This window comes from Dasypus novemcinctus, chromosome 6 (assembly GCF_030445035.2).
Source record: "Dasypus novemcinctus isolate mDasNov1 chromosome 6, mDasNov1.1.hap2, whole genome shotgun sequence".
Classification (NCBI taxonomy): domain Eukaryota; kingdom Metazoa; phylum Chordata; class Mammalia; order Cingulata; family Dasypodidae; genus Dasypus; species Dasypus novemcinctus.
Window position 1 is genome coordinate 92071583 of NC_080678.1, and position 25256 is coordinate 92096838.

Genomic DNA, 25256 nt, shown 5'->3' on the forward strand with positions numbered 1-25256 from the left:
ATGGTGGCAAGATGGTGCTGCAAATTTCCAAAGAAGAGAAAGTTTGTCACTGATGGCATCTTCAAAGCTGAACTGAATAAATTTCTCATTCAGGAGCTAAAGATGGCTACTCTGGAGTTGAGATTCGAGTTACAACAACCAGGATGGAAATCATTACTCTGTTCACTAGGATGCAGAATATTCTCAATGAGAAAAGTAGATTCAGGAATTGGCTGCTGTGGTTCAGAAGAGGTTTGGCTTCCCTGAGAGTAGTGTAGAGCTTTCTGCTGAAAAGGTGACAACAAGAGGCTTACATGTCAGGTGTGGATAGAGCTCAGTGGTTGAGCACCTGCCTCCCACATATGAGGTCCCAGGTGCTTCCTAAAAAATTATTATTCTAGCAATGGAAGAACTTGTATGACTGAGATAAAGGGAGTGGCCCCCAGAGGTTCTGAGGGGAGGGAGAGGGAAGAACAGGTGTAACAGGAGGGCATTTTTGGAACATTGGAATTGTCCTGCATGACATGGCAATGACAGATGTAGGCCACTGCATTATACATTTTGTCATAACCCATAAAATTGTGCAGGGCAGAGTATAAACTGTAATGTAACTATAGTCCACAGTCAGTAGCAGTGCTTCAATATGTGTTCATCAATTGCAACAAATGTATCACACTAATGAAAAATGTTGTTAATGTGGGAAAGTGTAGGAGGGGGAGGGGTGGGACATAAGGGAATCTGCTATATTTTTATATAAACTAAAGCTTCTTTAAAAATAAAAGGTGAGGGACACTTTCGGCAAGATGGTGTCAGATTAAGTGCACCCACATCAGTTCTCTTGCAGAGAGTGGCTGAGTGGGGACAGAATCCTGCCTGAGTGAGCTGTTTTGGGAACCCACAAAGCAGGTGGCTTTGGTGCATCCACCTGGAGAGAGTGCGAGGAAAAGATTGGTTGCCCAAGGCAAAGCTATGAGTTTCTGGGGCTTGAGGCTGGAGCTGTGGAATGACTGATCCCCACCCTCAGGGCAGGAAGGTGTGGTGATCGGACTCCTGCCTTTCCCCCAGCTTGTGAAGGCATACCCTGACAGTGGGAGGGTTCTGGTGAAGTGGGGAGATGGATCTCCCATGTGCAGGTTTCATTGTCTGGACCTCTTTTCCTTTTTTTGAGCTCTGAAGAGCATATCAGCTGGCTCAAGGAGAAACCGGGAAGAAGGGAGAGGCGAATCTGCTGAGGCAACCTGATTTACCTAACCACCTTGGCAGAAGGTGGAGTCAGGCAACTCCCCTAAAGGAGGGGACAGTAGGAAGTGCTTGATAAGCTTCCAAGAGCATATTTAGGGTTTCCTGCAAGTAGTGGGTATTCTTGAAGTGACAGAGAGCTCTTTTTTTCCTGCAGGGAATTAAGTCACCAGCGTCCCATTTGAATTTGCCATATGCCATATGCCATATGCCAGTCCTGCTGCCCTGGGAGACAAAGCAGTTAGAATAAAAGGGGGGAAGGACAGATTCCTAACCAGCAGTTTATCCAACTGCAAAGAGTCAATCCTCTATGAGGGAAAGGGATTCAGATAGCTTTATGAAGAGCTAAGCAACCCAACAAGAAAATTTAACTCAGTGGAGGAGCTTCTGCCTTGAATATACAAGGTCTCTAGTTCACTTCCCAGCTCTATTAGAGTAACAACCTATCAGAATATTAAACATCTAGCTGGCACCTTAGGACAGGGAAAACATAGACATTATTCTTGTATTAGCTTCCCTTGGGTTTCTTGTTTTTCCTTAAAAAAAAAAGTGAGTTTTGTTTTATAATTTAATAGTTTACTCACTAAAACATGCTGCAAAATCTGCAGCAAGAAAACTGCAGGGCAATTGATTGATAAATTGATAAACCAGCAGCCTGAGAATTTCCATAGGGGTTTAAGAGGGAAAGCTGTTTTTCCTTAGTGTTTGGTTGATCCCTTACTTGTGGGTTTGTCTGATTTTTTTGTTGTTGTTGTTTTCTTGTCTATCTTTCCTCTTTATCCCCCACCCCCTTTTTATTATTATTTTTTATAATTTGGTGCTGTCAGATTGTTTTTTGTTTGTTGTGTTCCACCTTCCTTGATTTCCTCTTTTCTGTATGTGCCAATTTTTGCTACCAACACTATTTCTTTTTCCTTCCTTCATTTCTCTATCTGCTGCTTTCTGTTGTTGCTCTTACATTTCTCCTCTCTTTGCTTAGCCCCCAATTTTTCTGGCTTTTTATTTATAACTCTTCTATTCTGTTTTCTATCTTTTATTAACTCTTTCCCTTTTTGTCCTTTCTTTTCTCTTTCACTCTCTCTCCTCATCACTCTGGCCTTTTAATTCATACTATATAGTTCTCCATATTCAGTTGCCCATTTCATTGTAGATACTCCACTTTTTTATTCTTATAACTCTGTAAGGCTTACGTGAGTTACATATTCATTTTCCTAGATATTATACGGTTTTTCTGCTTTCATTATCAATATTACTTTATCCATTTTCTTTTCTTACCTCTTTCGCTTTCCCTGACCCTAATCATTTTCCTTCAAGGGAACTTAGAAAACAGCAAGGAAATAGAATAGGAAGAACAAAATGTCAAAGAGAAAACTTAATACACGCACACAAACAGCAACTAAAGAAAACCCTAGATGAGAGGAAGAAGCTAATCAACTGAACAAACCCATCAAGATAAAAAGATGACCAGACAGCAACAAAAATTACAAATTCTACAAAGAAACAAGAAGACATGACACAGTCCAATGAACAAACTGAAGACCAGGATGAGAAGCAGAACATCGAAAATTTAATCGAAGTTGTTCAAACAAATATCATGGATCAACTTAATGAAGAGAAGGAAGAGATAAAGGATATTAAGAAAACACTAGGAGAGCATACTGAAGCAATTGTAAACATACAAAAAAAGGTAAAAGATATGATGGTGATGAATGGCACAATCCAAAAATCAAAAATACAATCACAGCAAATAAGAGCAGATTTGAACAGGCAGAGGAAAAAAATAGTAATGTGGAAAACAGTATATCTGAAATGAAACAGAAAGTAGAACTGATAGAAAAAAAAAGATAGAAAAAATCCAACAGGGACTTAGGGACCTGAATGACAACATAAAACACACAAACATATGCACTATAGGCATCCCAGAAGGAGAAGAGAAGAGAAAGGGAACAGAAGGAGTGTTAGAGGAAATAATGGCTGAAAACTTCCCAAATCTCCTGAGGGAGATGGATGTACATGTCCAGAAAATGCACCAAATAGTATAAATCCCAACAGGCCTACTCCAAGACACATACTTATCAAAGTATCCAATGATCAAGATAATGAAAAAATACTGAAGGCTGCAAGAGAAAAGAGATCCATTGCATACAAGGGAAGCTCCGTAAGATTAAGTGCTGATTTCTCATCTGAAACCATGGAGGAAAGAAGGCAGTGGTATGACATAGTCAAGGCACTAAAAGAAAAAAATTTCCAACCCAGAATACTCTATTCAGCTAAGCTAGCATTCAAAAATGATGGAGAGTTCAAAATATTCACAGATAAGCAGAAACTGAGAGTATGCCAACAAGAAACCTGCTTTTCAAGAAACACTAAAGGGAGTTCTGCAGGAAGAAAGAAAAAAACAGGAGAGGCAGAGTTGGAGGAGAGTGTAAAAGCAACTAAAAGACCAAAAAGAGAAAAAATAAATAAAAAATATGACAAACACAAGTCCAAAGAAAATACAGCTAACATAAATAATTCCTTGAAAGTAATAACAATGAATGTCAATGGATTAAACTCACCTGTCAAAAGATTCAGATTGGAAGATTGGATAAGAAAGCATGACACATCTATATGCTGTCTACAGGAAACACATCTTATACCCAGGGATTCAAGGAGGTTGAAATTGAATGGCTGGAAAACAATCTTAAATGCAAACAATAACCAAAAAAAGGGCAGGAATCAGACAAAATGGATTTTCAATGCAAAAACATTAGTGAGAGACAAAGATGGACACTACATATTAGTGAAAGAGATAATCTTTCAAGAAGAATGAACAATCATAAACATTTATGCTCCTAACAAGGGCTCCTCCAAATATGTGAGGCAAACACTGGAAAAACTAAGTGAAAAAACAGATGCCTCTACAATTATAGTGAGGGACTTTAATACACCACTATCAACTTTGGACAGAACACCTCAAAAGAGAATCAATAAAGAAACAAAAACATTAAACAGTAAATTAGAGGAGCTGGACCTAATAGACACACACAGAACATTACACCCAAATACAGCAGGATATACATTTTTCTCAAGTACACATGGATCATTCTCCAAGATAGACCATATGCTAGGCTACAAAGAAAGTCTCAATGAATTCAGAAAGATCTAAATCATACAAAATAATTTCTCTGACGACAGTGGAGTGAAGCTGGAAATTTGCAAGGGCCAGAGACTCAGAATTTGCACCAAGATATAGAAATTAAACAGCACACTCTTAGAAAAACAATGGGTCAAGGAAGAAATCTCAAAAGAAATTAATAACTACCTTGAAACTAATGAAAATAATAATACAACATACCAAAACTTATGGGATGCAGCAAAAGCAGTACTGAGAGGGAAATGTATAGCCATAAATTCATATAGCAAAAAAGAAGAGCTAAAATTGAAGAACTAGAGGAGAGGGGCAAGATGGCGGCTGAGTGAACATCCCTGTTAGGGTCTTCTGCAGGGAATTGGCTGGGCGGCGTTGGAGACTCTTTGGGACCGGATTGTTTCGGGATTTTTGCTGGTCTGGAGGTGTCTGGACATCGATTTGGAGGGAAGGTAACAGAGAGGATTCGTCTGTGAAAGATACACGGAGATCCCAGCTACCTGTAGAGGATTCCCTCCTTGGGTAGGCGGAAACGAGGCATCTAGCCCCGCTCGGTGGGGCTGAGCCAGGTCGGGCCGCAGCGGCGGACGCTGGAGCCGGGCCGGGCTGCGCCGGCGGCGAGCGGGGCCGGGCGGGGCCGAGCAGGGCCGAGCCGGGCCGCGGTGGTGTGCGGGCCGGGCCGCGGCGGCATACGGAGCCGGGCGGGGCCGGTGCAGGCCGCGGTGGCGAGAGGCGGACGCCGGAGCTGGGCCGGGCCGCTGTAGCGAGCGGAGCCAGGCGGAGCCGGGTCAGGCCGCGGCGGGTACGGAGCCGGGCGGGGCCGGTCCAGGCCGCGGTGGCGGGAGGTGGACGCGGGAGCCAGCTGGGCCGCTGTAGCGAGCGGAGCCGGGCAGAGCCAGGCCAGGCCAAGGCGGTGTAAGGAGCCGGGCAGAGCCGGTCCAAGCCTCCGCGGCGGGCGGAGCCGGGCCTGCGGAGGGGTTTCTGTTCTTTTTTTTTTTTTTTAATTTATTTTACTTTATTTTATTTTATTTTATTTTTTTTTTGGAGCATCTGCAGTACTGGGGAGTTCGTGGGCCCTGGGCGGCCTATTGGGGGTTTGTGGGAAGGGAGGTGCTTGCAGACCCATTTGGGCAGACAGACGGGGGGTTTTAGGGCAAAGCGGGGGGAAGTTGTTGTTTTAGATAGTGTTGCAATTGTGACACGTTTATACCTGTATCTCTCTTCTCCCTATCCGTTCCCCACCGTTTGCCCATCCTCTTTTTCTTTCTTCCTTTCTTCTTGTCTTTCTTTTTTCTTTATTATAATTAGTTTTTTTTTTTTTTCGGTTTTCTCTTTCCCTCTTGTCCCTCATCTTCCATTTATTTTTATTTTAATTCAAGTATACAATAGGTGCTACAGGGAACACCTCACATTTGCTGGGTTTTCCGATCCTCCACTGCCTCATTTCTGTGTGAACTGATTTAGGCTACCTACACTATCCCCCTTCCCCTGCATCTTGATATCCACTATCATCTACTGTCTCTCCTATATTCCACCCCCAACCTCCCGTTCTTTGATCCACAAAGTGTCTAACTCTTAATTTCTAATACCTTTGTTCTGTTTTCTGTCTATTATCCACTCTTGAAACTATTACCTCTCCTTTCTTTCTCCCTCTCTCATGAAAACAATAGCTTTGTAGTTCATACCATATTCCTCCCAAATTCAGTCATCTACTTCATAAAAGGTACTCTACCTACAGCTATAACTCTATACAATCTACATGAATCTAACCTCCATCCTTCCAGATCTCATATTCTTGCTTTGTTAACATACATCACCAATACAACTTTACACTTTTCCCTTGCTTACACAATTGCCTTTCCCCAACACTAATACTTTCCTCTAAAGTGAACTTAACCAACAACAAGTAACTAGAATAAGAAGAAAAATCTGACAAAGAGAAGATATAACACCTATGCAAAAATAACAACTAATTAACCTCCAAGAGCAGACAAAGAAGCTAAGGAACTGATTAAATTCGTCAAAATAAAGAGATGACCAGAAAGCAACAAAAATCTACAAACCAAACCAATAATCAGGAAAACATGGCTGAATCCAATCAACAAACCAATAATCACGAAGGGGAGCAAAACTTGGCACAAGCAATGAAAGATCTTAGAACATTTATCACCGACAAATTTGATGCAGTAATGAAAGAGGTTAACAACATGAAGATATCACTTGGAGGGGAAATTGCAGACATACGCAAAAACATAACAGATATGATGGGAATGAACACCACAGTTCAAGAAATCAAAAATACACTTGCAGCAAATATCAGCAGACTAGAAGAGACAGAGCAGAGAAATAGTGATGTGGAAGACATCAGAAATCAAACAGATAGTAGAAGGGGTCAATAAGAAGATAGAAAAAATCCAATTAGGATTTAGGGACCTGAATGACAATGCAAAACGCTCAAACATACGTATTATAGGCATTCCAGAAGGTGAAGAGAAGGGAAAGGGGTCAGAAAGAGTGTTGCAGGAAATAATGGCTGAAAACTTCCCAAATATACTGAAAGAGACAGATGTACATATCCAAGAAGCACAGCGCACTCCACAAGTCATAAACCCCAACAGGCCCACCCCAAGACATATACTTGTCAAATTATCCAATGCTCAAGACAAAGAGAAAATCCTAAAAGCAGCAAGAGAAAAGAAAACCATCACATACAAGGGAAGCTCAATTAGATTAAGTGCTGATTTCTCTTCTGAAACCATGGAGGCAAGAAGACAGTGGTATGATATAGTCAAGGTACTAAAGGAAAGAAATTTCCAACCAAGAATACTTTATCCAGCTAAACTAGCATTCAAATATGATGGAGAGTTCAAAATATTCGCAGACAAACAGAAACTGAAAGAGTATACCAACAAGAAACCTCCCCTTCAAGAAATTCTAAAGGGAGTGCTGCAGGAAGAAAGGAAAAAACAGGAAAGGCAAAGTTGGAGGAGAGTATAAGACCAACAACAACAACAAAAAAGACAAAAAAAAATACAAACAAAATATGACAAACACAAATCCAATCAAAGTATGGCTAACACAAATAATTCCTTGATAGTAATAACACTGAATGTCAATGGATTAAACTCACCTATCAAAAGATTCAGACTGGGACATTGGATAAGGAAATATGACCCATCCATATGCTGTCTACAAGAGACACATCTTAGACCCAGAGACGCATGGAGATTCAAAGTGAAAGGCTGGAAAACAATCATACAAGCTAACAATAACCAAAAAAAGGCAGGAGTAGCTATATTAATATCAGACAAAATAGACTTTAAATGTGAAACAATTGTGAGAGACAAAGAAGGATACTACATTTTAGTCCAAGGGAAAATCTGTCAAGAAGATCGAACAATCATAAATATCTATGCCCCTAACAAGGGTGCCTCTAAATACGTCAGGCAAACGCTGGAAAAACTAAGTGAAAGAATAGATACATCTACAATTATAGTGGGGGATTTTAATACACCACTATCAACTCTGGACAGAACATCTCAAAAGAGAATCACCAAAGAAACAAAACATCTGAATAGTATATTAGAGGAGCTCGATCTAATAGACATATATAGATCGCTACACCCAAACACAGCAGGATATACATTTTTCTCAAGCGCACATGGATCATTCTCCAAGATAGATCATATGCTAGGCCACAAAGAAAGGCTGAACGAATTCAGAAAGATTGAAATCATACAAAACATTATCTCTGACCACAGTGGAGTCAAGCTGGAGATTTGCAAGGGACAGAAGCCCAGATTTCACACCACGATTTGGAAATTAAACAGCACACTCTTAGAAAAAACAGTGGGTCAAAGAGGAAATCTCAAAAGAAATCAATGACTACCTTGAAACAAATGATAATGATAACACAACATACCAAAATTTATGGGATGCAGCAAAAGCAGTACTGAGAGGGAAGTTTATAGCCATAAACTCATATATCAAAAAAGAAGAAAGAGCAAAAATTGAAGAACTAACTGCACATTTGAAGGAATTAGAAAAACAACAACAAAGCAACCCAACAGGAAGAAGAAGGAAGGAAATAACAAAGATAAGAGCAGAACTAAATGAAATAGAAAATAAGAAAGCACTTGAACAGATAAACAAGACCAAGAGCTGGTTTTTTGAGAAGATTAACAAAATTGATAAACCTTTAGCAACACTAACAAAGAAAAAAAGAGAGAAGATGCAAATACACAAAATAAGAAATGAGAAAGGCGATATCACCACTGACCCCACAGAAATAAAGACTATCATAAGAGGATATTTTAAAAAACTATATTCCAACAAAAATGACAATCTAGAGGAAATGGACAAATTCCTAGAAACACATAAACAGCCCATATTGACAAAAGAAGAAATTGATGATCTTAACAAACCAATCACAAGCAGAGAGATAGAATCAGTTATTAAAAATCTCCCAACTAAGAAGAGCCCAGGGCCAGATGGCTTCACAGGTGAATTCTACAAAACATTCTGGAAAGAACTGACACCAATCCTGCTGAAACTATTCCAAAACATCGAAACAGAAAGAACGTTACCCAACTCCTTCTATGATGCCAACATTACCCTAGTACCAAAGCCAAACAAAGACATCACAAGAAAGGAAAATTACAGACCAATTTCTCTAATGAACCTAGACGCAAAAATACTTAACAAAATACTTGCTAATCGTATTCAACAACACATTAAACGTATTATACACCACGACCAAGTGGGATTCATCCCAGGTATGCAAGGATGGTTCAACATAAGAAAATCAATCAACGTAATACACCATATAAACAGATTGAAGGAAAAAAATCACATGATTATATCTATTGATGCAGAAAAAGCATTTGACAAAATACAGCACCCTTTCTTGATAAAAACACTCCAAAAGGTTGGAATACAAGGGAATTTTTTGAACATGATAAAGAGTATATATGAAAAACCTAAAGCCAATATTGTTTACAATGGAGAAATCCTAGACTCCTTCCCTCTAAACTCAGGAACAAGACAAGGATGCCCACTGTCTCCGCTCCTATTTAACATTGTCTTAGAAGTACTTGCTCGAGCACTGAGGCAAGAACCAGAAATAAAAGGCATTCAAATTGGAAAGGAAGAAGTCAAAATTTCATTATTTGCAGATGACATGATCCTATACATAGAAAACCCTGAGAGATCTACAACGAAGATTCTAGAACTCATAAATGAGTTTAGTAAAGTCGCAGGTTATAAGATCAATGCGCAAAAATCAGTAGCATTTCTGTACACCAATAATGAGCAAGATCAGGAGGAAATCAAGAAACAAATACCATTCAGAATAGTAAATAAAAAAATCAAATACTTAGGAATAAATTTAACTAAAGAGGTAAAGAACTTATACACCGAGAACTATACAAGATTGTTCAAGGAAATCAAAGAAGACCTAAATAAATGGAAGACTATTCCTTGTTCATGGATAGGAAGACTGAACATTATTAAGATGTCTATCCTACCAAAACTGATCTACACATTCAATGCAATCCCAATAAAAATCAATGCAGCCTTCTTTAAGGAACTAGAAAAACTAACTATGAAATTTATTTGGAAAGGAAAGAGACCCCGAATAGCCAAAGACATACTGAAAAAGAAAAACGAAATTGGAGGAATCACACTACCTGACTTCAAAACATACTATAAAGCCACAGTGGTGAAAACAGCATGGTATTGGCATAAGGAGAGACACATAGACCAATGGAATCGAATTGAAAGCTCTGATATAGAACCTCACATATACAACCACATAATATTCGATAAAGCCACCAAACCCTCTCAACTGGGAGAGAGTGGCCTATTCAACAAATGGTGTCTGGAGAACTGGATAGCCATATGTAGAAGAATGAAAGAGGATTACCATCTCACACCTTATACAAAGATCAACTCAAGATGGATCAAAGACCTAAATATAAGAGCCAAGACCATAAAAACCTTAGAAAGCAGTGTAGGGAAACATCTACAGGACCTTGTAATAGGAAATGGATTTATGAATATCTCACCAAAAGCACGAGCAGCAAAAGAACTAATAGATAAATGGGACTTCCTCAAAATTAAAGCCTTCTGCACCTCAAAGAAGTTTGTCAAGAAAGTAAAAAGGGAGCCCACACAGTGGGAGAAAATATTTGGCAACCATATATCTGATAAGAAACTTATAACTTGCATATATAAAGAACTCCTATATCTTGAAAATAAAAAGATAAACAACCCATTTAAAAAATGGGAAAAAGACTTAAACAGACACTTCTCTGAAGAAGAAATACAAATGGCAAGAAAGCACATGAAAAAATGTTCCAAATCTCTAGCTATCAGGGAAATGCAAATCAAAACTACAATGAGATACCATCTTACACCCATAAGATTGGCAGCTATGAAAAAAACAGAAGAATACAAGTGCTGGAGAGGATGTGAAGGAAGGGGAACACTCATCCACTGCTGGTGGGAATGCAGAAGGATCCAACCATTCTGGAGGACAGTATGGCGGTTTCTCAAAAAACTAGCCATAGATTTGCCATATGACCCAGCAATACCACTGCTGGGTATATACCCAGCAGAACTGAAAACAAGAACACAAACCGATATATGTACACCAATGTTCATAGCAGCATTGTTCACTATTGCCAAAAGTTGGAATCAACCCAAATGCCCATCAACAGATGAGTGGATCAATAAAATGTGGTATATACACACAATGGAATACTACTCGGCTGTAAGAACAAACACACTACAAACACATGTGATAACATGGATGAATCTTGAGAACCTTATGTTGAGTGAAGCAACCCAGACATTGAAGGACAAATACTACATGACCTCAATGCTATGAAATAAACAAGCTGCCCTAGATAGCAAGAGACTGAACGATAGGCTTACAGGAAATCGGATGGTGGAGGAAGGATATGAGCCGATGTCTGCAGGGGTCGAATTTAAGACGAGATGGTGGTAAGTATGAACACAAAGAAGAGATAAAAGGGGGGCAAGGGGTTGCCTTTGCTTGGGGCTTTGCGGGTTTGAGGGTGGCTGGGGAGGGACGGATGGGTAACGTTGCCCAAAAGTGGGGGGAGGGAGGGGTAGCATACGAACCAGGAGAGGGTCAGGTGTTGGTGGAGAGTAAAATGCCGAGAAAATCATATCAAAATATAATAAAGAGGGTTACCTGTTTAGAATGCTCGGAGGGGAGGGTCTGATGCAGGACGGACTCCTGGGGAATGTCTAAATGCTCATTCTGCCAGAGTGGGTGACACCATGGGGTAGAAACCCAAGTAGTGAGAGTGGGGGTGGACCCACATCCTGGGGAGGACTAATGCCATCAAATAGAGGGAACTGTATCCCTCGAGAGAAAGGGTGGCTCCCAGGGCATTGGGGCAGTTGAGTAAGTTAGGACCTGAACACTATTCCATCTATCTCTGGAAGTGGCTCCTCAGGAAACGGAGGTTGGCTATCACTGAGGACACCAAGGTGGAAGAGAAAATGGACGTTAAATGTGTGGAACCAAAGTAAATGGGGGGTAAGAGAGGAGTTTCTTGAGAGTACACAAGGATGGATATAAAACATGTAATATTACACTATAACATATAGGAGATGACAGACTGATAATGTAAACCATAATGTAAAACATAGGATAACTAAAAATGTAAAGAACTGTGTATCCTAAAGTATGCACCACAATGTAAGCACAGATGTCACCTTGTTAGAAAGCTAATGTCTCAGACTCTGTACATCACTTTAAGTAAATATGATATGAATAGGGCGTCAGAGTATCACTGTGGAAGGGAAAAGGTTTTCTGGTGGATGTGTGGGAGTGCTGTATATTATATATATACATTGCTGTGGTCTAGGACTCCTGTGAAGAAAAGCTGAATAATTGGGGGGGGGGGGGGAAAGAAAAAGATAGGATGTGGAATTTTTTCAAGTCAACATTCTTTATCTAAGTTCTTTATCTAACTTTATCCAAGTTCTTTATCTATCCTTTAAGCTCATCGCTATATGCCATTCCCTAGTAAGGGACCATGAAATTATATTTGGCTTCAAATTTCGGGGAGTTCTGGATCACAGAGTGTTTCAACAATGGCAATGGAGGGATACTGGTATGGGGTACCAATGACAGGTGATATATGGCTGACAGGGAGCTGTACAGAACATATGTCCAGGGTGCATGGTAACGTTTGGATATACTCATAGTGGCAACAATTAAAAACCACAGTAGGGGGGGTACTGGGTTCCTGGCCAGTGGTGCTCTGTCGTGGTCCCTAGGGGAGCAGCGACAGTCTCCCAGGTACAGTGGCGGGGACCGGGAGGGAGTGAGGGTTCAACAGTGAGCCCCTGATGCTAATGACTATGCTTGTGAGCTGATAAACCCAAAATAAGAACAAGGCCTAGAACAACTTTGTGCCTGGGAATTTCCTCCTGTCAGCCTTCATGTTACTCAAATGTGGCCAGTCTCGAAGCCAAACTCAGCATGTAAATGCAATGCCTTCCCCCCAGCGTGGGACATGACACCTGGGGATGAGCCTCCCTGGCAACGAGGGACCACTATCAACTACCAACTGATGATGCAACTGGAAAATGACCTTATACGGAAGGTTCAATGTGGATCAGCAGAATATCCATGTCTACATAAAATACCATGACTTTAAAATGCTGTTTGACCTAAAGTAAGGGGGAAATGGAAAGGAGAAATGAGTTTATATGGCTACGAGTTTCTAAAAAAGAGTCTGGAGGCTGGCAGAAGGTTTGCCCTCATGCACAACTGAGCAGAGTCAGAGAGACAGATAAAGCAGATACAACCCCCAGATATTGGTTCCTTTGAGGGCTAAAGAGACCCACGGGAGTTATGGTCATGGCCAATGGGGTTAACTACCAGGGCAGATGGCCCCTCTTTGGAAATGGTGTTTATATGTGATGAATCTGGACTCAGATGGGATCTCCCTTCATAAGACTTTCATGCCAATGTGCTGGAGGTGCAGTTAATGTTGGGGTTTAAGATATATTTAGGGGATTTGAATCTCTGGACTGACAATGTGATAGCCAGATCCTGAGCCTCAACAGACTCCAGCACCTACAATCTGATTTATTGGACTTACCACACTCAGCTAAGATGGAGTTGAAGAAGGACAACCACCACACCATGGAGCCTAGAGTGATTACAACTGAAAATGGGAGGATTGCATCCAGCATCCAGGTGGAATCTGACCCTCCTCTTGACATAGAGGTGCAATGGACACAACCAATCCAATGTCCACATAGAAGAGGTGGCATTGGAATGGGAAAAGTGGACATAGTGGACGAAGGGTATGGGGAAAGGCAGGAAGAGATGAGAGGTGGAGGCGTCTTTGGGACATGGAGCTGCCCTGGATGGTACTTCAGAGGCAATCACCGGACCTTGTAAATCCTCACAGGGCCCACTGGATGGAATGGAGGAGAGTATGGGCTATGATGTGAACCAATGTATATGAGGTGCAGAGGTGCCCAAAGATGTACTTACAAAATCCAATGGATGTGTCATGATGATGGGAACGAGTGTTGTTGGGGGGGGGGGGGGAGAGGGGGGGGGTGGGGGGATGGGGTTGAATGGGACCTCACATATATATTTTTAATGTAATATTATTACAAAGTCAATAAAAAATAAAAAAATTTAAAAAAAAATTGAAGAACTAACTGCAAACTTGGAGGAATTAGTAAAAAAACAACAAAGTAATCCCAAAGGAAGAAGAAAGAAAGAAATAACAAAGATAAGAGCAGAACTAAATGAAATAGAAAATAAGAAAGCACTTGGAAAGATAAACAAAACCAAGAGCTGGTTCTTTCAGAAGATCAATAAAATTGACAAACCGTTAGCTAGACTAACAAAGAAAAAAAGAGAGAAGATGCAAATACACAAAATAAGAAATGAGAAAGGAGATATCACCACTGACCCCACAGAAATAAATACTATCATAAGAGGATAATGTGAAAAACTATATGCCAACAAGAAGGACAATTTAGAGGAAACAGACAAATTCCTAGAAACACATAAGCAGTCAACATTGATGAAGGAAGAAGTTGATGATCTCAACAAACCAATCACAAGTAAAGAGATAGAATAAGCCATTAAAAATCTCCCAACTAAGAAGAGGCCTGGGCTAGATGGCTTCACAGATGAATTCTACAAAACATTCTGGAAAGAACTAATGCCAATCTTGCTTAAACTCTTCCAAAAAATTGAAGCAGAAGGAACATTACCTAATTCATTCTATGATGCCAACATTACCCTAGTACCAAAACCAAACAAAGACACCACAAGAAAGGAAAATTACAGACCAATTTCTCTAATGAACTTGGATGCAAAAATCCTCAACAAAATACTTTCTAATCATATTCAGCAACACATTAAATGAATTATACACCATAACCAAGTGGGATTAATTCCAGGTATGCAAGGATGGTTCAACATAAGAAAATCAATCAATGTAATACACCATATAAACAGATTGAAGGAAAAAAATCACATGATCATATCTATAGATGCAGAAAAGGCATTTGACAAAATACTGCAAAAGATCAGAATACAAGGAAATTTTCTGAACATGATAAAGAGTATATATGAAAAACCCACAGCCAATATCATTTACTATGGTGAAATCCTAAAATCTTTCCCTCTAAGATCAGGAACAAGACAAGGATGCACACTATCACCCCTTCTATTTAACACTGTCTTAGAAGTACTTGCTCGAGCACTGAGGCAAGAACCAGGTATAAAAAGCATCCAAACTGGAAAGGAAGAAGTCGAAATTTCACTATTTGCAGATGACATGATCCTATAGATAGAAAACCCTGTGAAGTCTACAAGAAAGCTTCATAAATGAGTTCAGTAAAGTCGCAGGTTATAAGATCAATGAGAAAAATCAGTAGCATTTCTGTACACCAATAATGAGGAATCTGAGGAAGAAATCAAGAAACAAATACCACTTACAATAGTAAATTAAAAAATAAAATACCTAGGAGTAAATTTAACTAAAGATGTAAAAAAACTTATACACAGAGAACTAGACAACACTGTTCAAGGAAATCAAAGAAGACCTACATAAATGGAAGAATATTCCCTGTTCATGGATAAGAAGACTAAATATTATTAAGATGTCTATCCTACCAAAACTGATCTGCACATTCAATGCAATCCCAATAAAAATCAACACAGCATTCTTTAATGAGCTAGAAGAACTAGCTATGAAATTTATTTGGAAAGGAAGAGGCCCCGAATACCCAAAGACATATTGAAAAAGAAAAATGAAATTGGAGTAATCACACTACCTGACTTCAAAACATAATACAAAGCTACAGTAGTGAAAACAGCATGGTATTGGCACTAGGATAGACCCACTGACCAATAGAAGAGAATTGAGAGTTCTGATATAGATCCTCATATATACAGTCATATAATATTTAATAAGGCCACCAAACCCTCTCAACTGGGAGAGAATGGCCTCTTCAACAAATGGTGCCTGGAGAACTGGATTTCCATATGTAAAAGAATGAAAGAGGATTACCAACTCACACCTTAAACAAAAATCAACTCAAGATGGATCAAAGACCTAAATATAAGAGCCAAGACAATAAAGACTTTGGAAAGCAATTCAGGGAACCATCTACAGGACCTTGTAATAGGAAACAGCTTCATGAACTTCACACCAAAAGCACAAGCAGCAAAAGAACAAATAGATAAATGGGACTTCCTCAAAATTAAATTTAGCCTTCTGCACCTCAAAGGAGTTTGTCAAGAAAGTGAAAAGAGAACCTACACAAATTATTTGGTAACCATATATCTGATAGGACACTTATACCCTGCATATATAAAGAACTCCTATATCTTGAAAATAAAAAAACAACCCATTTTAAATATGGGAAAAAGATTTAAACAGACAGTTCTCCAAAGAAGAACTACAAATGGCTAAAAAGCACATGAAAAAAATGCTCCAAATCACTAGCTATTAGGGAAATGCAAATCAAAACTACAATGAGATAGCATCTTACTCCCATAAGATTGGCAACTATGAAGAAAACAGAAGACTACAAGTGCTGGAGAGGATGTGGAGGAATGGGAACATTCATCCACTGCTGGTGGGAATGCAGAAGGTTCCAGCCATTCAGGAGGACAGTTTGACAGTTTCCCAAAAAAAACTAGCTAAAGATTTGACATATGACCCAGCAGTTCCACTGCTGGGTATATACCCAGTAGAACTGAAAACAAGGACACAAACCAATATATGCACACAAATGTTTATAGCAGCATTGTTCACTATTGCCAAAAGTTGGAATCAACCCAAATGCCCATCAACAGATGAATGAATGAATAAAATGTGGTATATACATAAGGGGAAGAGGACTTGGCCCAATGGATAGGACATCCGCCTACCACATGGGAGGTCCATGGTTCAAATCCTGAGCCTCCTTGACCCATGTGGAGCTGGCCCATGTGCAGTGCTGATGCATGCAAGGAATGCCATGTCACGCAGGGGTGACCCCCACGTAGGGGAGCCCCACACGCAAGGAGTGCACCCTGTAAGGAGAGCTACCCAGTGTGAAAGAAAGTGCAGCCTGCTCAAGAAGGGCACCACACACACGGACAGCTGACACAGCAAGATGATGCAACAAAAAGAAACACAGATTCCCAGTGTCTCTGATAAGGATAGAAGCGGTCACAGAAGAACACACAACGAATGGACACAGAAAGCAGACAACTGGGGGGAGGGGAGAGAAATAAATAAAAAATAAATCTTAAAAAAATGTGGTGTATACATACAATGGATTACTACTCAGCTTTAAGAATGAATACACTACAAATACATGTGATAACATGAATGAATCTTGAGACCCTTATGTTGAGTGAAGTAACCCAGGCTCTGAAGGACAAATGCTACATGACCTCAATGATATGAAATAAGTAAACCAAGCTGCCTCAGAGAGCTAGAGACTGGAAGATAAACTTACAGGAAATTGGGAGGTAGAGGAAAGTTGCGAGCTGACACCTACCTGGGTGAAATTTATGATAAGCTGGAGGTAAGTATTTGTACAGGGAAGGGATAAAATGGGGGCATAGGGATACCTTTTGGTGGGGCTTTGTGAGCATGAGGAGGGCTAGGGATGGGAAGATGGGTAATATGACCCAATAAATTGGGGGGAGGACAGGGGAACTTATGAACATAGGAGATTGTCAGGTATGTGGTTGAGAGTATAATGTTGAGAAAACTTTTTAAAAAATATAATAAGGAAGGTTACCTGTTTAAGATGCTTAAAGGGGAGAATCTGACACAGGACAGGCTTCCAGGGAGTGTGTGAGTGCTCATTTTTTCATAGTCGGTTATATCATTGGATAGAGACCCATACAATGAGAGTGAAGGTATACGCATATCTGGAGAAGACTGGTGTTCTTAAATAGAGGAAACTGTATCTCTCAAGAGAAATGGTGACTCCCAATGCATTAGGGCAGTCGAGCATGTCAAGCCCTCAACATTGTTGCAAGTATCTCTGAACATGGCCCTTCAAGCAATGAAGATTGACTGTCACTATGGGCCCTGAGGGGAGGGGAAAGAGGTATTGAATAGATGGAATCGATATAACTGTGGGGCAATGGAAGTGTTCCACAAGATTATGCAAGGATCGATATAGGACATATTAAATTACAACAAAAATGCATAGGGGCCTATAGACTAAACTGTAAATCATAATGTAAAACATAAGATAACTAAAAATTTAAAAAATTGTACAGTCTAAAATATAAACCATAATGTAAACCCAAGTGTAACCTTGTTTGAAAACTATTGTCTCAATATCTGTACATCCTTTGCAGTAAATATAGTATGAACATGTTAAAAGATTATTGCTGGGAAAGGGACAAAGTGTCTTATGTTGGATGTGTGGGAGTACCATATATATGAATTTTGTGATCTAAAACTTTTGTGAAAACAAGCTTAATAATTAGAAAAAAAATAAAAGAAAAAGAAAGGACATAGACACTGAGGAAGAGATGGAAGAAATTGCCTTGCCAATGTGCATACAGGGCAATACTTATTGCATTGATGGAAGGCAAAACATCAAAAACAAAGCTTTTCATTTTTTAATTTTTTGATGCCCCAATTTATTTTTACTTTAATTTTTATAAATTAGTATTTATTCTATACCAAACCTTTAAATCCATCACTATATTACATTTTACCATTCATGGAACCTGACAATATATTAGGCTTCATTTTTTAAGGAGTTTTGGATCACAGAGAGGTTCAACAATGGCAGGGGAGGAATACTGGTGTGGGATGTTATTAATAGGGGGCACATGGTTGGGAGGGAGTTCTCCAGGGCATATATACAGAGTACATAAAAATGTTTGAATATTTTCATAGTGGTTATAGTTAAAAATGACAACTGAGGAAATGCTGAGTTCCTAGCCAGGGAGCTCTATCACATTCCCTAATGGAACAGCAACAATCCCCCAAGTGCAATGGTAAAGACCAAAAAAGAAGGAGTGTCCAACAATGAACTCTTGATACTAATGACTATGCTTGTGAGTCTGTGTGCCTGAAATAAGAACTAGGCCTAGAGCTGCAGGGTGCCTAAGAGTTACCTCCATGTTGCTCAAATGTGGCCTGTCTCGAAGCCAAACTCAGCATGTAAATGCATTGCCTTCCCCCCAGCATGGGACATGGCTCCGGTGATGAGCCTCCCTGGTGCTGAGGGATTACTACCAAGTACCAGCTGATGATGTAACTAGAAAATGACCTTGAATAAAAGGGTCAACTCAGACCAGCAGAGTATCTCAACCTACATGTAATATCAGGAGTTAAAAATGCTTTTTGACCTTGAATAAAAGGGGGAAATGGAAAGGACAAATGAATTTATATGGCTATGAGTCTCCAAAAAAGAGCCAGGAGGGGCATTAGAGGTGCCGCCCTTATGCACACCTCCCAGAGACAGATAAAGTAGATACAACCCCAGGTATTGGTTTTTCTGAGGGTTACAGAGACTCACAGGTTCTATGGTCATGGCAGATGGAGTTCAGTGCCATGTCAGTTGTCCCTACTTTGGAGTTTGTGTTCCTGAGTGTGATGGAGTTGGACTCAGATATGATCTTTGTTCACAAGCCTCTCCTGTTACTTTTACCAGACCTGTGGTTGGTGTTGGGGTTTAGTGTATACTCAGAGGATCTGAATCTCTGGACTTTCCATGTGATAGCCAGGCCCTGAGCCTCAACAGATTTGTAACTCCTACCCTCTGGTTTATTGGACTTACCTCAGCCAGCTAACAGGGAGGTGAAGGTCAACCACCCCACCAGGGAGCCAAGAGTGCCTACAACTGCAAGCAGAAGAATTTCATCCATCATCCATGTGGAATCTAAGCATCTGCTTGACATAAATGTGCAGTGGACATAACCATTCCAGGGTCCACAGGATGGAGGAATAGAGTATGGATTAGAGTGGACTTACTGATATTCTATTCAGGAACTATTGTGATTAATAATCAAAGAAAATGTAACATTGACATGGAGAAAGTGACCATGGTAGCTGCTGAGGGTAGGGAGTTGGAAGAAGAGATGTGATGTGGGGGCATTTTCAGGACTTGGAGTGGTCCTGGGTGGTACTGCAGGGACAGTTGCTGGACATTGTGGGTCCTCCCATGGCCCACTGGGTGGACTGGGGGGGAGTTTGTACTGTAATGTGGACCATTGACCATGTGGTGCAGCAGTGCTCAGAGATATGTTCACCGAGGACAATGAATGTCCAATGATGATTTAGGAGGTTGTTGTTGTGGGAGGTGTGGGGTAAGGGGGTTGGGCGGTGTATGGGGACCTCATATTTTTTTAATGTAACATTAAAATAAATAAATAAAGCTGAAAATTTTAAAACCTTTTGCAACTCAAAGGAGTTTGTCAAGAAAGTGAAAAGACAGCCTACCCAGTGGGATAAAATATTAGGTAAACACATATCTCATAGAAGACTAATATCCTGCATGTATAAAGAAAATATCTTGAAAATAAAAAGACAACTTATTTAATAAATGGGCAAGAGATCTGAATAGACACGTCCACACATAAGAAATACAAATGGCTAAAAAGCACATGAAGAAATGCTCAACAGCACTAGCTATTAAGGAAATGCAAATCAAAACTACAATGAAATACCATCTTACACCAATTAGACTGGTGACTATTAAAAAGAACACAGGACTATATGTGTTGGAGAGAATGTGGAGGAAATGGAACCCTCATCCCCTGCTGGTGGGATTGTAGAAGGATCCAGCCATTCTGGAGGATAGTTTGGCATTTCCTCAAAAAATTAACTATAGATTTGCCCTATGACCCAGCAATTCCACTGCTGGGTATATACCCAGAAGAACTGAAAACAAGGACACAAACTGATATATGCACACCAATGCTCATTGTGGCATTATTCACCATTGCCAAAAGTTGGAATCAACCCAAATGCCCATCATCAGATGAGTAGATAAATAAAATTTGGTATATACATACATTGGAATACTATTCAGGTGTAGGACGGAATACAGGATAACATGGATGAACTTTAGGACTTTATGTGAGTGAAGCAAGCCAGGCATTGACAGATAAATACTACATGGCCTCTCTGATATGAATTAAGCAAATCAAGCTTCTCAGAGACCTAGAGACTGGAAGATAGGCTTATAGGAAATAATGGGGGAGAGGAAAGATGTGAGCCAATGTTCACATGGGTGAAATCTATAATAAAGTGGAGGTAAGTAGTTATGCAGTGAAGGAATGTAATGGGGGCATAGGGATACTATTGGGGTGGGCAGTACAGGCTTAATGGGGGCTAGGGTTGGGTGGAAGGGTCAGATGGTCCAAGGAATTGGGGAGCAGGTGAACACGGGAGATTAGTGGGTACATGGATAAAACTATTATGTTGAGAAAATTCCTCAGAAAATATAGTAAGGAATAGTTGCTGGTTTGGGGTGTTGGATGGGGGGGATTTGGCACAGGGTGCACCTGGGGCAGGCTTCTAGGGAGTGTGTGAGTGTTCATCTTATCACAGTATGTTATATCAGTGGGTGAAGACCCATACAATGAGCAGGAAAGTGTTGTACCCCCATCGTGGGGAGGCCTAATGTTCTCAAACAGAGGGGAGGGTATCTCCTGAGAGCATGGATGGCTCCTAGTGGGGGAAGACAAACTAGTGTGTGAAGCCCTCTGCACTGTTGTACATATCTATGAATCTTGTCCTTCAAGCAGTGAAGCTGGGTGGTCAATGTGAGCCTTGAGGGGAGGAGGAGAGAGAAATAGAAGAAATGGAAGAGGATGTAATTGGGGGGCAATGGAAGTGTTCTGCATGATCGTGCAATGATGGATGCAGGCCATGTTAAATTTCACCAAAAATTTATAAAAGTGTACAGCCTAAAATGTAAACTACTGACCATGGTCAGTAGCCATGTTTCAATATTTGTACATCAGATACAGCAAATGTAACATCTACATGTAAAAATATCATTGTTGGGAAAGGGAAAAGAAGGAAGATGTTGGGTATATGGGAGTTCCCTATATTCTGCACGTGATTTTACTGTGACCTAAAACTTCTTTGAAGACATAATAAAAAAAAAAAGAAGAAAGAAAGAGGTAAGACACTGAGGAAGAAATGGAAGAGATTGCCTGCCATTGTACATATAAGACAACACCTACTACAGTGATGAAAGGCAAAACATCAAAAAGAAATTTTTATAATGTTTTTCATTTTTTTAATGCCCCAATTTTTTTACTTTGTATTAATTTTTCTAAATTATTATGTATTTTATTTCTAATCTTTAAACTTATTGTTACTATTTCATTTTCCTATTAAATGAATTTGGCAATATATTTGGCCTCATTTTAAGAAGTTTTGCATCACAGAGGGGCTCAATTATGGCAGAGAAGAAGCATTGATGTGGGGTGTCATTGATGGCAGGTGAATAGGAGAGAGTTTGCCTGGGCGTGCATATAGGGTATATAGATATGTTTGGATGTTCATTGGATATTGACTCAGTGGTAGAGATTCACACGACAACTGAGGAAATGCTGGGTTCCTATCCTGGGGAGCTCTGTTCCCCATGGAACAGCAACAATCCCCCAAATGCACGGGAAATGACCAGTGAGGAAGGATGGTCCAATGATGGGCCCTTGATACTGATGACTATGCTGATGGTCTGCTGAGCTTGGAATTTCAAATTGGGCTAGACCAGTAGGGTGCCTAAGAATTACCCTGAGGGTCCTGAGACCCTCCATGTTGCTCAAATGTAGCCACTCTCTAAGCCAAACTCAGCATATAAATGTACTACCTTTCCCCCCAGCATGGGATATGACTCCAGGGGATGAGCCTCCCTAGTGCCTAGGGATTCCAAGCACCAGCTGGTGCTGTAACTAGAAAAAGAAATTGAATTAAAGGGGGAAATGGTAAAGACAAATGAGTTTATATGGCTAAGAGACTTCAAATGAGTTGGGAGGTCATCAGAGTTTCCACTTATGTGGGATCTCAGAGAGAGCCAAAGTAGATTCAGCCCCAGGTAACGGTACTCCAGAGGGCTACAGAGACACCTAAATCCTACAGTCATGGCAGATGGCTCCGAAGTTCAGTGCCTTGCCAGTGGGCCCTGCTTTGGAATTTGAACTCCTGAGTGTGAGGGACCTGGACTCAAATGTGTTCTCTACACATGCCTCATCTGTCCCTTTTATTGAAACTGTGGTTGGTGCCGGGGTTGGTGGATGCCCAGGAGACTTGAATCTCTGGGTTGTCCATGTGCCATGTGGGCCCTGAGCCTCAGCAGTGTTGTAGCACCTACTCTCCAGTTCATTGGACTTTCCCAGGTCAACTGACAGGGAGGTGAGGATGAACAGCCACCACACCAAGGAACAGAGTCTATAGCTGTGGGCATGAGAGTTCCACCCATCACCCATTTGGAATCGAAGCCCCCTCTCAGTTGAGAGGTGGAGTGGGCATCACCACCCCAGAGCCCTCAGGATGGAGAAATAAAATATGGATTAGAGCAGACTTAATGGTATTCTATCAAATTATTGTTGACTCTAGCAATGGAAGAAATTGTATCATTGATGTAGAGACAGTGGCCACAGAAGCTGCTGAATGCAAGGAGAGGGTAAAGGAGTTGTGATATGGGGGCATTTTTTGAGGCTTGGAGTTGTCCTAAATGATATTGCAGAGACAGATGCAGGACATTATATATCCTGCCATAACTGACCAAATGGACTGGGAGAGCCTGTAAACTACTCTGTAAACTATAATCCATGCTGTGTAGCAGTGCTCCAAAATGTGTTCATCAAATTCAATGAATATACCACACTAATGAAAGAAATTGTTGATGTGGGGGAAATGGGGGTGTGGGGAGTGCAGTATATGGGAACCTCCTATATTTTTAATGCAACATTTTGTGTGATATATGTTATTTTAAAAATAAATAAATAAATACTATTATAAAAAATAAAAAGTGAAAAATTTAGAAAAAGAGGTCAATGGGTCATTGGTCATGCATAGTCTTTGTGTCACAACCTCCTAGGAGGGCTTGCTGTGTGAAGGGCCTACTGTGGTGTGCTGCAGTTCATCATAAGAGTGGAGACAAGGGCTATGTGGTTATGGTGGCTGAGAAATTCTGAGGACAGAATGCTAAATCCATGAAGTTTGTGTACAGCAGAAGCCTTATTAACTACTATGTTGATACCACCATGAACCATGTGCTGTTCAGACAGCATGTGCTGGGCATCAATGTGAAGGTCATACTGCCCTAGGACTCAAGTGGTAAGACTGGTCCTAAGAAGCTCCTACCTGACCATGTTAGCATCATGGAACTCAAAGATGAGATCCTATTAACCACTCCCATCTCAGAGCAAAAGGATGGGAAGCCAGAGTCACCTACCATGTCCCAAACAGTGCCTACTGCATGAAAATGTTTCCTTGGCAGCTGGATCTGGAACCTGGTCCAGTGTTCAATCTGAAGGTCACAGTGACATCAATGGGAGCATTGATGTTTGTCTTTACTTGATTGGTGCTTAAGCTCTCCTGGCTCAGGATGTTTCTGTGCCTTCTCTAAAGCCCTGTTGGTTTAATCGTGCTTGAATTATATTAGCAGAGGCCAGAACAGGAAGTCCTGAGCAGAGCTAACCAGCGAAATAACTGGAGCAGTGAACCTGGTAACAATGAAGTCTAATTGCTAGCTGGCAACACCTTGACAAAGTGATATGTAGATCAGGATCAGAAATGGAATATATATAATTTATATATATATATTAATTTTTGAAGTACATCACATATGCATACACATACATAAACAACAAGTGTATAGTAATAGTTGTGAACTTACAAAACAAACTTACATAACATGATACAGGACTATCATACCTCATCCTACCAGCAATAGCTTGCATTGTTAATCATTTTTAACTAATGATTAAAGAACATCATTAAAATATTGCTACTAATGAAAATATTTTCCCCCAACCTACCCTATTATTATTATTACCTTTATATCATTCATATATGAACATGCATCAACTATAAGTGCATAGGAAAAGTTGTGACTTACAAAGCAAACATGCATAACATCATACAGGGGTTCCATACATCAACCCTCCCTCAACACCTTGCATTGTTGTGAGACATTTGTTATAAATTATGAAAGAAAATTGTCAAAATCTTCCTACTAATTATAGTCCTTATCTTACATTAGGTGTATTTTCCCCTCAATCCACCCAATTATTATTTTTAAAATAAATTTTTATGACAGAAATTGTAAAATTACAAAACAATCATGAACATGTACAGAATTCCCAAACAATACCCCTCTATCAACACACCACACTGTGGTG

The 25256-nt window shown here is 40.3% G+C and overlaps 1 pseudogene; it reads left to right on the plus strand.

The window, feature by feature from the left end:
- Positions 1-24335, plus strand: LOC101429715 (small ribosomal subunit protein uS3-like; annotated as a pseudogene).
- Positions 24336-25256: the final 921 nt, after the last annotated feature.